This window comes from Oncorhynchus tshawytscha, linkage group LG17 (genome assembly GCF_018296145.1).
Source record: "Oncorhynchus tshawytscha isolate Ot180627B linkage group LG17, Otsh_v2.0, whole genome shotgun sequence".
In the NCBI taxonomy this organism is placed as follows: Eukaryota; Metazoa; Chordata; class Actinopteri; order Salmoniformes; family Salmonidae; genus Oncorhynchus; species Oncorhynchus tshawytscha.
In genome coordinates, this window is record NC_056445.1 from 8,587,879 (window position 1) to 8,603,434 (window position 15,556).

Here is a 15,556-nt window from a genome sequence, read left to right on the forward strand (position 1 = left end):
GAGGTCAGGGCTTTGTGATGGCCACTCCATTACCTTGACTTTGTTGTCCTTAAGCCATTTTGCCACAACCTTGGAAGTATGCTTGGGGTCATTGTCCATTTGGAAGACCCATTTGCGACCAAGCTTTAACTTCCTGGCTGATGTCTTGAGATGCTTCAATATATCCACATAATATTCATTCCTCATGATGCCATCTATTTTGTGAAGAGCACCAGTCCCTTCTGCAGCAAAGCACCCCCACAACATGATGCTGCCTCCCCCGTGCTTCACAGTTGGGATGGTGTTCGTCGGCTTGCAAGCCTCCCCTTTTTCCTCCAAACATAACGATGGTCATTATGGCCAAACACGTCTATTTTTGTTTCATCTGACCAGAGGACATTTCTCCAAAAAGTACGATCTTTGTCCACATGTGCAGTTGCAAACCGTAGTCTGGCTTTTTATGCCGATTTTGGAGCAGTGGCTTCTTCCTTGCTGAGCGGCCTTTCAAGTTATGTTGATATAGGACTCGTACACCTCCAATTGACTCCAATTGACTCAAATGATGTCAATTAGTCTATCAGGAGCTTCTAAAGCCATGACATAATTTTCTGGAATTTTCCAAGCTGTTTAAAGGACAGTCAAATTAGTGTATGTAAACTTTTGACCAACTTGCCAAAACTATAGTTTGTTAACAAGAAATTTGTGGAGTGGTTAAAACATTTGTTTTAATGACTCCACCCTAAGTGTATGTAAACTTCCTACTTCAACTGTATAAAGAGGAGGAAATCATGAAGGTAATGAAGTCCAGGTGTGAATCAGGTGCGTGTAATGATGAGTGCCAGGTGTCAGTAATGATGAATCCCAGGACCGGTGGTTAGTATTCAGGCGACATCGTATGCCGGAGGGGAAGAGCAGGAGAAGACGTGACAGTTGTGAATTCAAATCTTTCGTCATTTATTTTACTCAATTTTCTCTAAATGTATCTGCTATAATTTCTTACACCCGACAAGAACTTTTGAACATCAGATCGGCAGTTACTTACCTCAATTCCGGCTTCAACTTCGATTTCAACTCATCTGCCCTGGGCTCTTTCTGTAATTGCGACACAATTTTAGGGCAACCCAAGAGGAAGCGTCGATGTTACAGAGGCAAGAGAGGGAAGATCCTGGTGAGATTAAGGCAAAGGGTGAACCGGCCACCTCTTTCCTCCATTCTACTGGCCAGTCACTTGATAATAAGATGGAAGACCTCCGATTGCTGATTTACTACCCACAGAACTCTCAAAACTGCAAAACCCTCTGCTTTTCTGAAACATGGTTCTTGGACAAGATACCCACAATGGCTGTCCAACTTGATGGAGTCACCATTCACCGTGCCGACAGGACATTGGAGTCGGGGAAATCGAGGGGGGAGGGGTTTGCCTCTTCATCAACAGCAACTGGTGTGCTGATTCGAGCGCGGTGGAAGTGTCGACCAGTTGTTCACCCATCTTGGAATACCTGATCGTCAAATGGCACACATCAACTCTATCATCCCAGACACCCTAGACCCACTCCAATTTGCATACCGCCCCAACAGATCCATAGACGATAAGAGGAGAATGCTGTTAATTAACTACTAGCTTAGCATTCAACACCATTGTTAACTCCATGCTCATCACCATTCTCAGGACCCTGAACACCTCCCTCTGCAACTGGATTCTGGATTTCCTAATTGGCTGACCCCAGTTGGTGAGGATGTGCAAGATTACCTCCGCCATGCTGACACTCAACACAGGGGCCCCACAGGGTTGTGTGCCCTTAATCCCCTCCTGTACTTCCTGTTCCCCCACGACTGTGTGGCCACACATGACTTCAACAATATCATCACCGGCGACGATGAGACAGCCTACAGGGAGGAGGTCAGTGACCTGGCATTTCGGGGCTGGAACAACAACCTCTCCCTCAACGTCCGTAAGACCAAGGAACTGATTTTGGACTACAGGAAATGGGAGGGTGAGCACGCCCTCGTCCACATTGACAGGGCTACATTGGAGCGGGTCGAGAGCTTCAAGTTCCTCGGTGTCCAAATCGCTAAGAACTTAAAATGGTCCACACTCACTCACACAGTTGTGAAGAAAGCCTGATAGCGCCTCTTCCCCCTCAGGAGATTGAAAAGGTTTGGCATGGGCCCTCAAATCCTCAAAAAGTTTTACAGCTGTACAATTGAGAGCATCTTGACTGGCTATATCACTGCTTGGTATGGCAATAGCACCAACCTCAATCGCATGGCGCTACAGAGGGTAGTGTGGACAGCCCAGTACATCACTGGGACTCCACCCACCCAAGCCATAATAGACGGTTCTCTCTGCTTCCACACGGCAAGCGGTACCAGTGCATTGAGTCTGACACCAACAGGATATTGAATAACTTTTATCCCCATGCCATAAGACTGCTAAATAGCCAACTGAATAGCTTACAAAATGGCTACACATACTTTTGACCTATTTTAATCTTATTTTTGCAATCCAACTATGCTCATTCACAAGGCCCTACGCACTACGCACACTGAAACTCCTACACACAAACATTATTTGCACACACAAAATATGCACATACATTTATAATACTGACTCTACATACACCCACTCACATACAATTGTCATATACGCTTCTGCTACTCTGTTTATCTTATATCCTGATGCCTAATCACCTTAACCCTATACATACTCTGTCGATCCAGTATCCCTGCACTTTGTAAATGTGCTGACCCTGTATATAGTATGCTTACTTACTTTATCATGTTCTTATTTTTATTTATTGTGTGTATTTGTTCTACCTTGTTATTTTTTGTATTACGTTGTTATTGATTACTGCATTGTTGGGGTTTGAGCTCGCAACAAAGGCATTTCACTGTACTTGTGCATGTGGCATTAAAACTTGAAACGTGATCACATTTTCACATGTGAAATGTCACGTGAAGAGTTCCAAAACACATGTTTTCATATTTGAAATGCCACATGTTTTTATTTATTTATTATTATTATTTCAACTTTATTTAACCAGGTAGGCTGGTTGAGAACAAGTTCTCCTTTACAACTGTGACCTGGCCAAGATAATGCAAAGCAGTGCGACACAAACAACAACAGAGTTACACATGGAATAAACAAACATACAGTCAATAACACAATAGGAAAAAAGTCTATATACATTGTGTGCAAATGAGGTAAGATAAGGGAGTTAAGGCAATAAAAAGGCCATAGTGGTGAAATAATTACAATTTACCAATTAAACACGGGAGTGATAGATGTGCAGTTGATGAATGTGCAAGTAGAGACACTGGGGTGCAAAGGAGCAACAAACAAAAAAAGAACCGTTTGGGGATGAAGTAGTTGGATGGGCTATTTACAGATGGGCTATGTACAGGTGCAGTGATCTGTGAGCTGCTCTGACAGCTGGTGCTTAAAGTTAGTGAGGGAGATATGAGTCTCCAGCTTCAGTGATTTTTGCAATTCGTTCCAGTCATTGGCAGCAGAGAACTGGAAGGAAAGGCAGCCAAAGAGGAATTGACTTTGGGGGTGACCAGTGAAATATACCTGCTGGAGAGCGTGCTACGAGTGGGTGTTGCTATGGTGACCAGTGAAGTGTTCCAAAAACACCTTTTCATATGATTTCACCTGATTTATAAGGGGGTTGCCTGCAACCGGATTTTTTTGCTACGCCACTAAGTCTGTGGCCATGAAAACATGTGCTTTTTTTAACCCTTCACATATGATATTTTTCACGTGACATTTTTCACATCTTGTTTTTTCAGTAAGGGGGATGCCACCAGCCCAAATTTCTTGCCACACCACCAGGTCTGAGGCCATGACAGAGATCAGCCACAGATTTATTGGCAAGAATACATTTCTGCACTGCTAAAGGTTGCCTAGAATCAAGTCAATAATTGTGTGATTACCTGACAACACCAACAAAAAAGTAGCAGTGCTCAGGGACACTTGATATTAAGTGTGTATAAACGCTCTGGGGATTTACACCTGCAACCTTTTGGTCTGGAGTGCATTAATGTCTCAGCAGGGCCACCAGATATTTGTTTTTTTACCTAGAACATATATCCACATACTAAAAAAATAAGAGTACGGTTACGGTACAATGCTTTTCCCTGGTTTACAAAAAGGTCCATTATTATTATTTTAGACCATTTCCTCTTAAACATGACCCACTCTACTTCTAAACACACTGCCCACTTAATGTGGAAGTCAGCCGTACCAACGTGTCTCAGGAAACCCTGTTTGACTAACGTCAGCTTGCAGGCGCCTGGGACTTGCTAGAGCACAATGAGCCAAACCCTCCCCTAACCCGAATTGCACTACGCCCTATGGGACTTCCGGTCAGCTGTGACTAAGGCTGTAGTAGCGCCCCAGGACTGCAATGCAGTGCCTTAGACCACACGCCACTTGGTCAGTACCATTTTAGGTACATGTGCGGATAATCTAGTATATAAGGTACATTTTTCTACCCAATATATTCGATATAAAGTACAATCATTTCTGCACTTTGAAATGTAGGTGGGGGCAATGTACTGGTCATTAGCATTTTTGTGTGCATGGTCTAAAATATGTCATATTTCTGTGCCAACCCGTCAGTGGAAATGTTGTACCAGTTTAAGGGGTGTATCATCATGTTGATGAAGGTTGAGCACGTCATTTGACACGTCAGTGCTTCAATTGTTGTAAGTACTTCTGACAATCAAAAGTTGCACTGTTAAAAGAGGCTACTATGCATCTTCCTGTAGCTTATTGGCAGCTGGTACACACAAAGTTAATGTTTAGTTTTCAATTAATGATTTTCTACTAGTTACAAGTGGGATATTGTCAAATTCACAGTAATTTACTGTAGCTAATCTGTCACTCAATGCCCTGAGGGTGTACCAGAGAAGTGGTTCTTACAATGACATGGTGACTATCAATAACTGAAATACTGTATGGGTCTTTGGTATTACATGTACTTACGTCAGCCTTTAAGAGTACGGTTACGGTACAATGCTTTTCCCTGGTTTATAAAAAGGTCTTGCTGGAGAACTGACCATGTACAAACTTAATGTTTACGAACAGAATACAACAGAGCAGATTCACTGGGACGACATTCCCTCTCATTGGAGACCTAAAAGAGACAGCTGAATGCCCCTTTAATAAGCCACACCTACAATCTTCTGATTGGCTGCCCCTGCTACACTATAATCCCCGAGGCATTTTTTACTTGGACTCAAAGTCTTGACTGGCCTAGTTAAATAAATACAGATGATTGTTTCACAAGTATCATTATGACGTCCAAAGCTTCGTTTGATCGTGTAGTTTTTCAAAACTGCGAGATCCCATTGATTTTGCTGTGGTTAAGTGCTTCAATTCCAAGTTGGTTGCAAACACCAACCTCTACTTGACAGTGTACTTACAATGTATAGTTACAAATTTTTAATTCAGAGTTACCTGAATGGTAGCTCAGCAGGTAGTCTGGGTCCTGGGGACCACACTCACAGATGATAGGGAAAGGTGTTGGATCCTGGTGAAGGCATATTATTTCGAAAAATAGTTGTGACACCACACTTTCTGCACATTGTTGTTCAAAAAATATATATTTTGTAAAGTATAAGCTTCTATCCTAAATAATGTCATAGATTCACAGTTTTTCACAGCAAAAAAGGGACGAAGGGGAAACTGTAACAGATAGTAGGCTACTAAGACCCACGATTAACAACTGCCTCTCTGAGATTTGATTTATTGTGAAATAAACTTCTTTATGAACATCAACTGTCTTTCACTGCTGACCAGCAGCTGTCACTAATGTGCATTGTGTTAAAAGCACAATTTGGCCAAATTGGTATAGTATACTGTCAATGAGCAAGTAATGTTGCATGTTGTCAACAGAAGAGTCAGTGAAAGCACAGGAGGTTACTGGCATGTATTGCTAGTGGCAGTAAGTTGCCTGTAAGGTACTGGAAGTGTTTTGCCAGTAACTTATTGAGAATTTTACCATAACTTACTGACAAATGGTTTCCAGTTAAGAAATTACTAATTCACACTATCGTCTGGCAACATGTTGCCATTAAATTACTGGAACATCTTTAAAGTACCGCTCGCCAGTGACACATCCTCTTAAAACAAGAGGATGTTAAGACTAGACAGCAAAAAAGGAGGGGCTCCCGAGTGTCATGGTGGTCGAAAGCACTGCATCTCAGTGCTAGAGGCATCATTACAGACCCTGGTTCGATTCCAGGCTGTATCACAATCGGCCGTGATTGGGAGCCCCATAGGACAGCCCACAATTGGCCCAGCATCGTTACGGTTTGGCCATCATCGTAAATAAGAATTTGTTCTTAACTGACTTGCCTGGTAAAAAATATTTTTAAAATGTATTGGCATAACCATCAAACATGTAAACTGCTACAACACTGACAGTTGGCACAAATATGCATATATTTAACCATGCCCCAAATATGCTAATGAGCCCCACCAGTACATTGCCCCCACCTACCAAAGCACAGTGATGATTGTACCTTATGTTCAAAATATTGGGTAGAAAGTTATCCCATTATACCTACAAGGTACCAAACTATACAGTTTTCTGGGGGCAGGAGTGGAACAGGGGGCGCAGATAGCTGCCTAATGCTGGCTATTCAGTAGTGATATGGAAATGAAGCACTGAGCATTTCCAACCAATTGTGTCAAAAATAGGTTGATTACTCAAGATTTTATAAACACGTTGTACACTAGGTGTCACGTCTACTCAAGGTGGGTGGAATCAGGCGCAGAGAGCAGATAGCGATATGAAAGTTTATTCTCCGGTGAACAAGAAACACGGTCAACCCAAATACACACAGGGTGAACAATCCAACACAGGATAAAAGACGAACCGGAGAAAAATAAGAACACAAGACACACCGACAGACATAGATGACAAAATAAAAAATCCCGCACAAAACAAGGGCGGGACAACCTACTATATATACACAGACACTAATTTACTAAACAACACACAGGTGAAACCAATCAGACAAAACCAACAGATACACGAAAAGGGATCGGTAGTGGCTAGTAGGACGGTGACGACGACCGCCGAGCACCGCCCCAACGTGCAGGAGAGCCAACCTCGGCGGAAGTCGTGACAGTACCCCCCCCCTGACGCGCGGCTCCTGCAGCGCGCCGCCACCGTCCTCGAGGACGACCCGGAGGACGGGGTGCTGGGCGATCCGGGTGGAGGCGGTGGAAATCTATCAGGAGAGAAGGGTCCAAAATGTCCCTCACCGGAACCCAGCATCTCTCCTCCGGGCCGTACCCCTCCCAGTCCACGAGGTACTGTAGGCCCGAATCCAGGTCTCGAATCCAGAATGACTCGTACTGTGTACGCCGGGGACCCCTCGATGTCCAGAGGGGGCGGAGGGACCTCAGGCACCTCACCTTCTTGCAGGGGACCAGCCACCATCGGCCTGAGGAGAGACACATGAAACGAGGGGTTAATACGGTAATACCTAGGAAGTTGTAACCTGTAACACACCTCGTTTATTCTCCTCAGGACTTTGAACGGCCCCACACACTGCGGCCCCAGCTTCCGACAGGGCAGGCGGAGAGACAGGTTTCGGGTCGAGAGCCAGACCCTATCCCCCGGTGCAAACACGGGGGTCTCACTGCGGTGCCGGTCAGCGCTCCTCTTCTGCCGTTCTCCCGCTAACCGTAATGAGTCCTGAACGGCTTTCCAGGTGTCCTTGGAGCGCTGTACCCATTCCTCCACCGCAGGAGCCTCGGTCTGACTCTGATGCCATGGAGCCAGGACCGGCTGGTAACCTAACACACACTCAAAAGGAGACAAGTTAGTAGAGGAGTGGCGTAAGGAGTTCTGGGCTAGTTCGGCCCATGGAACATACCTTGCCCACTCACCAGGCCGGTCCCGACAATAGGACCGCAGAAACCTGCCCACATCCTGGTTTACGCGCTCCACCTGCCCATTACTCTCGGGGTGAAAACCTGAGGTTAAGCTAACCGAGACCCCCAGTCTCTCCATAAACGCCCTCCACACTCTGGACGTGAATTGGGGACCCCGATCAGAGACGATGTCCTCAGGCACCCCATAGTGCCGGAAGACATGGGTAAACAAAGCCTCAGCAGTCTGCAGGGCCGTAGGGAGACCGGGCAACGGAATGAGGCGACAGGACTTAGAAAACCGATCCACAACGACCAGGATCGTAGTACTTCCTTGGGACGGGGGAAGGTCGGTAAGAAAATCCACCGATAAGTGTGTCCACGGCCGTTGTGGAACGGGGATGGGTTGTAATTTCCCTCTAGGCAGGTGTCGAGGAGCCTTGCTCTGAGCACACACTGAGCAGGAGACATAAAATCTCACGTCTTTAGCCAGTGTGGGCCACCAGTATCTCCCTCTCAGACTCTGCACTGTCCTCTTGATACCAGGATGACCCGAGGAGGGAAGAGTATGAGCCCACCGAATCAGCTTGTCCCGGACCACCCTCGGCACGTACTTGGTCCCTACTGGACAGTTAGGAGGAGCCGGCTCTGACCGTGAGGCCCTCTCTATCTCAGCGTCCACCTCCCATACTACCGGTGCCACTAGACATGACGGTGGAATGATGGGAGTTGGCTCAACTGACCGTTCCTCGGTATCAAAGAGGCGAGACAGTGCGTCAGCTTTGGTGTTTTGGGAGCCTGGCCGATATGTGAGTGTAAACTGGAACCTAGTAAAAAACATGGCCCATCTAGCCTGTCGTGGATTTAGTCTCTTAGCTGCCCGGATGTACTCGAGATTACGATGGTCAGTCCAGATGAGAAAAGGGTATTTAGCCCCCTCAAGCCAATGTCTCCACACCTTCAGAGCCTTGACTACAGCTAACAACTCCCGGTCCCCCACATCATAGTTTCGCTCCGCTGGGCTGAGTTTGCTCGAAAAGAAAGCACACGGGCGGAGCTTGGATGGCACGCCCGAGCGTTGGGACAGCACGGCTCCAACCCCAGCCTCGGACGCATCCACCTCCACTATGAACGCTAAAGAGGGGTCCGGATGCGCCAATACGGGCGCATTGGTGAACAGCTCCCCCAGACGACTGAAAGCTCTGTCCGCCTCTGCTGACCAGAGCAAGCGCACCAGTCCTCCCTTCAGCAGTGAGGTGATGGGAGCAGCCACCTGACCAAAACCCCGGATAAACCTCCGGTAGTAATTGGCAAACCCTAAAACCGCTGCACTTCTTTCACCGTGGTCGGAGTCGGCCAATTACGCACGGCTGTAACGCGATCATCCTCCATCACCACCCCGGAGGTGGAAATAAGATACCCCAGGAAGGAAACGGACTGTTTGAAAAACTCACATTTCTCCGCCTTGCAATACAGGTCATGCTCCAGTAGTCGCCCAAGTACCTTACGCACCAGAGACACATGCTCCACGCGTGTGGCAGAATAAATCAAGATGTCATCAATGTACACTACCACTCCCTGTCCGAGCAGGTCTCGGAGAATCTCATCTACGAAGGATTGGAAAACGGCTGGAGCATTCTTCAACCCGTATGGCATGATGCAGTACTCATAATGACCAGAAGTAGTACTAAATGCGGTTTTCCACTCATCTCCTCCCCGGATATATTTAGACCTCTATAATCAATACACGGACGCAGACCTCCATCCTTCTTCTTCACAAAAAAGAAACTCGAGGAGACGGGTGATACGGAGGGCTGAATGTACCCCTGTCCCAGCGATTCAGAAACATATGTTTCCATCGCAACTGTCTCCTCCTGGGACAATGGATACACGTGACTCCTAGGAAGTGCAGCGTTTTCCAGAAGGTTTATCGCGCAGTCCTCTCGACGATGAGGTGGTAATTGGGTCGCCTTCCCTTTACTAAAGGCGATAGCCAAATCGGCATATTCAGAGGGAACGCGCACGGTGGAAATTTGGTCTGGACTCTCCACCGTAGTAGCACCAACGGCAACTCCTATACACCTACCTGAACACTCCTCTGACCACCCCTTAAGAGCCCCCTGTCGCCAGGAAATCACCGGGTTGTGTTGAGCTAACCAGGGGACCCCCAACACCACTGGAAACGCAGGTGAATCTATAAGGAACAGGCTATTCTGCTCCTTATGATCACCCTGCGTTACCATGTCAAGTGGCACCGTAGCCTCCCTAATTTCCCCTGACCCTAATGGTCGGCTATCTAAGGAGTGCACGGGGAAAGGGCGATCTAACGACACCAGGGGAATCCCTAGCCTTAACGCAAGACCACGATCCATAAAATTCCCAACTGCGCCTGAATCGACCAGCGCCTTATGCTGTAGAGAAGGGGAAAACCCAGGGAAAGAAATCAATACAAACACATGACCGACAGGAAGCTCTGAATGAGTTTGGTGCTTACTCACCTGGGGTGATCGAGCAGTGTTCTGCCTGTCCTCCCGACTCCTAGACGAGTTCCTCCAGCACCGGTCGGACGTGTGCCCTCGTCGACCACAACTGGTGCAGGAGGACACTCCTCCTCCGGCCCCCCTCGAAGCCGTACCTCCTAATTCCATAAGGATAGGAACAGGGGGGCTGGGGATAGGAAACGACAGGACCTGATCCGAATGCCCGCGAGCAGCCAGCAGGTTGTCGAGACGGATAGCCAGATCGATAAGTCCATCCAGTGTGAATGTGGTGTCCCGACATGCCAGCTCCCTGCGGACGTCCTCCCTGAGACTACATCTAAAATGATCAATCAAGGCCCTGTCGTTCCATCCTGCTCCTGCTGCCAAAGTCCTAAACTCTAAAGCAAAATCCTGTACGCTCCTCGTCTCCTGACGCAGGTGGAACAGCCGTTCACCCGCCGCCCGACCCTCGGGTGGATGGTCAAAAACAGCTCGGAATCGGCGGGTGAACTCTGGGTAATTATCCTTAGCCGAGTTCGGACCATTCCACACTGCGTTGGCCCACTCGAGGGCTTTCCCAGTCAAACAGGAGACGAGGGCGCACACACTCTCCTCTCCAGAGGGAGCAGGACGCACGGTAGCCAGGTATAGTTCCAGTTGAAGGAGGAAACCCTGGCACCCAGCCGCCGATCCGTCATACTCCCGTGGGAGTGTCAGCCGAAGTGCCCCGGAGCCAGATGTGGTCGCAGAAACAGGAGGTGCTGGAGAAGGGGTTGCTAGAGATGAGGTGGGGAGGCCACTCCTCTCCCATCGATCCATTCTCTCCATCATTTCGTCCATAGCAGAACCAATCCGGTGAATCACGCTGATATGATGGAGGACCCTCTCCTCCATCGATGGGAGAGGAGACGCTGCTGCTCCTGCTGATTCCATGGTGGTGCGGGATTCTGTCACGTCTACTCAAGGTGGGTGGAATCAGGCGCAGAGAGCAGATAGCGATATGAAAGTTTATTCTCCGGTGAACAAGAAACACGGTCAACCCAAATACACACAGGGTGAACAATCCAACACAGGATAAAAGACGAACCGGAGAAAAATAAGAACACAAGACACACCGACAGACATAGATGACAAAATAAACAATCCCGCACAAAACAAGGGCGGGACAACCTACTATATATACACAGACACTAATTAACTAAACAACACACAAGTGAAACCAATCAGACAAAACCAACAGATACACGAAAAGGGATCGGTAGTGGCTAGTAGGACAGTGACGACGACCGCCGAGCACCGCCCGAACGTGCAGGAGAGCCAACCTCGGCAGAAGTCGTGACACTAGGGGCACTTGATAGTCAAATTATTATAGATGACGTCCCACACACCATAGGGCGTTCGCAGGGTAGCCTTTTGTCTTCTACCAAACCAATACCGAACCAATCAGGTGGTTTTTCAACGAAACAAAGCTTCGGACATCATTGATCACGTGTTTCTGATAAAGTGATACAGGCATCGGGCACACTGCTTCGAAGTACACTGCTTAGCAATTTTGATGCAAGCCTCGGAGCTCCAGTATCCAATGTAGCATCACTACTATCCAGCAGCCTGATGGTCTGGGGGTAAAAGCTATTGGGGGACAGGAGGGGGACAGAGGGAGCAGATAGCTGCCTTGTGGTGGATATTCAGCAACTTGATTAGGTTGATTAGGTGGTGGAGTTGCCCTACCAGACTGTGATGCTGCCCGACAGTATGCTCTTGATGTTGCACCTGTAGAACACTGTGAAGGCCTCGGGGTCAGGGCAAATTTCATGAACCTCCGGCCCTACCTGGTTCCTCCTAAATCCACAATCAGCTCCTTTGTTTTGCTGACGTTGAGGAAGAGCATATTTACCGTTGTTGGTAATCAGGCCTACTGCTGCCGTGTCATCAGCAAACTTGATGATGGAGTTGGAACTGTATGAGGCCATGCAGTCGTGGGTGTACAACGAGTACAGTTGGGGACTGAGGACGCACCCTTGTGGGGCCCCCGTGTTGAGGATCAGTGTGGAGGAAATGTGCATACCTTTATCACCTGGGGACTGCCCGTCAGGAAGTCCAGGACTCAGTTGCATGGGGAGGAGTTCAGTTCCAGGGCCGTGAGCTTTGTCTGCAAATGCTCTGATGGCATTGGGTTTGCGAGGATTGACACGCTTGAATGACTTACATACAGTAAGTCCTCCGTAGAGACCGTAAGCATGTAGCCCTCGTTGCCCTCAAGGGCTATCCTCAGCAGCTCCGAATCGTTATACTCGAAGCGTGAGAAAAGGTGTTTAGCTCATCCGGTAGGGCGCGGTTGGTGTCTGCACTGTGACTGGCTTTCTTTTTGTAATTCGGGATCGTTAGAAGCCCTTGCTACATACTTTGTTCCTCTACTTGTGTTCCACCATCTTGATCGATCTGCATAGGTCATAGTTGCACTGTTTAGCCATGCAATTATCCCTGGTCACCTTGCAGTGTTTATAAGGAGCATCTCTCTCCTTCAATTTCCCGACAAGGCTGCCATCAATTGACTCGGGTAAGTTTTGAAAGACACCATCAGTATCACATCATCGATGCATTTCTTGATGAATCCGGTGAATGAGTTGGCGTATTTATTGATGTTACTCCCAGAGCCGCCCCAGAAGATATTCCAGTCCATGTGATCAAAACAGTCTTGGAGCATGGATTCTGATTGGTCAGACCAGCGTTGTACAGATCTGACCTCTGGAACTTCCCTCTTGAGTCTTTGTTTGTAGGTGGGGAGGAGCAAAATGGAGTCGTAGTCAGATTTGCCGAAAGGAGGAAGAGAGAGGGCCTTATATTCTTGGCGAAATGGCGTGGAGCAGTGGTCAAGAGTGGAATTTCCACTAGTTGGACAGTCATTGTGTTGATCGTAATTCGGGAGCAAGGACATCAAATGACCTTTGTTAAAGTGAACACAATGAACTCTGCCTCCGGGTACCCGGTCTCCAGTTTGTTTAGGGTCCAATGAAGATCTTTGAGAGCATTTTTGGTGTCGGCTTCGGGCGGGATGTACACAACCATGGCGATAATGCCTGAGAACTCTCTCGGACAGTAAAAAAGTTTTAAAAAAGCAGCATTTGATCATCAAGTATTGCGAGTCGAGAGAACACAAGCTCGAAGTTCCTGTACGTTTCTCCCATCGCAACTGCCTTTGTTCTTGCTAGAGAGAGTCCGCTTCATATCCGCTCAATAAACTGTAAAACCCGCTGGTTGTATATATTCCATTTGCGTGTCGGAGGAAAGCCGAGTATGTTGCAGAATCTGATCTTCCTCTGTAAGGAGTACCTCGCTCTGAGTTCGTCAAGTTCATTCACAAATAATTGAACAAGTAGTATGCTCGGTCATGGAGGATGGGCTGCCCGGCATCTCAAACTCACTAAGACCCCTCCACGTCTGCCTCTCAGGCAGTGTCTTCCTTTCCTTCTCACTGGTAGGACTCCCAGGCTACCCGGCCCCTCACCGAAGAGGCTAGACCATTGTTCCACCACAGTGAGTACCCAGCAATTCATATTCCAATAGTTCTACCTGGGTAAGAAAATTTGAGAAAAACACTAGAACAATCACTAGGAGCTCGAGGCGAGTTTTGTATGAGCTCGAGGCGAGGATACCATGTTCATCGGCGTCATCTTGCCATAGGCCCTGTATGACTCCAATAGATTTGATGTCCCTATATATAAAAAAAGATGTCCCTATATAAAAATAGCAAAAAAGTTCAAATGATTGAGTGAGAGGTTGGCGCAAAATCTGTATCTCTGCTGCGCTGTTTCAGCACAATGGGCATAGCGCGCTGCAGTGTGTGTACTGGGCTACGGAAAGCCACAGGGGTGGATATGTATGACTCCTTTCTGTTTTCATAAAAAGCAATAAAAAACGCTTCTCATCTGTGGTAGGTTAAGTGGATAACGCGATACGTATCCACCTGTCATATTTGATTTTGATTTATAAGGGTGGGGTCAAGTTTACCTCACGGCCCACCACTGCAGAGTTTAGTTAGCTTCTTAGCTAAGTGTATAAAGCATTGGTGTTATTAGCCTTAGCGGCCTATTTAGCTCAAACCAGTTCCTCTCTGACATTGAATGTACAGTACACATTCAGATGACATAGAAGTAAGAATCGAGGCTACAGGGCTGCTGAAGGCGGTGACAGACCCCAGACTTTAAGTTTACAGTCACCATGGTGCACATAACCCTGTCTTCTCGATCCCCCAAACAAATTACTCCAGTCAAAAGCAACTAACAAATATCATACCCTCCAAAAATGCTAACCTCCCCTGTTATTGGTGAAAGGTTAGCATGTCTTGGGAGTACGATATTTGTGCATCTGTAACATTCTCACTCATCATCATTCACGATTCATTCGGGACTATCTGTAATCATGGTAGCATCCACATTAATGTAGAAGTGTTTAGCAGCATATTCTGTCCTTATTTACATTAAAAGTTACTCCAAAATGACACAATACATTATTTACCATTAATTTATATTGGGAACAAAATCATCTGAACCACAACCAAAACAAACAGCAAATGCATCCAACACATTTGTCCCAAGCTTGATGTAATCATTGCGTGCCAGGAATATGTGCCTAAGCTAAGCTTTTGACTACTTTAATACACATACAGAGCATTCAGAAAGTATACAGACCCTTTGACTTTTTAAACATTTTGTTACGTTACAGCCTTAATCTAAAATTGATTATATATATTTTTTTCTCGTAAATTGACACACAACACCCCAAAATAACAAGGTAAAAAAAAGTTTTTAGAAATGCTGGTAATTGATTAAAAAGAAAAAACATAAATACCTTATTTGCATAAATATTCAGACCCTTTGCTATGAGACTCTAAATTGAGCTCAGGTGCATCCTGTTCCCATTGATCATCCTTGCAATGTTTCTACAACTTGATTGGAGTCCACCAGTGGTAAATTCAATTGATTGGACATGATTTGGAAAGGCACACACCTGTCTATATAAGGTCCCACAGTTGACAGTGCATGTCAGAGCAAAATCAAGCCATGGGGTTGAAGGAATATTTCTGCAGCTTTGAAGATTCCCAAGAACACAGTGGCCTCCATCATTCTTAAATGAAAGAAGTTTGGAACCACCAAGACACTTCCTAGAGCTGGCCGCCAGGCCAAACTGAGCAATCTGGGGAGAAGGG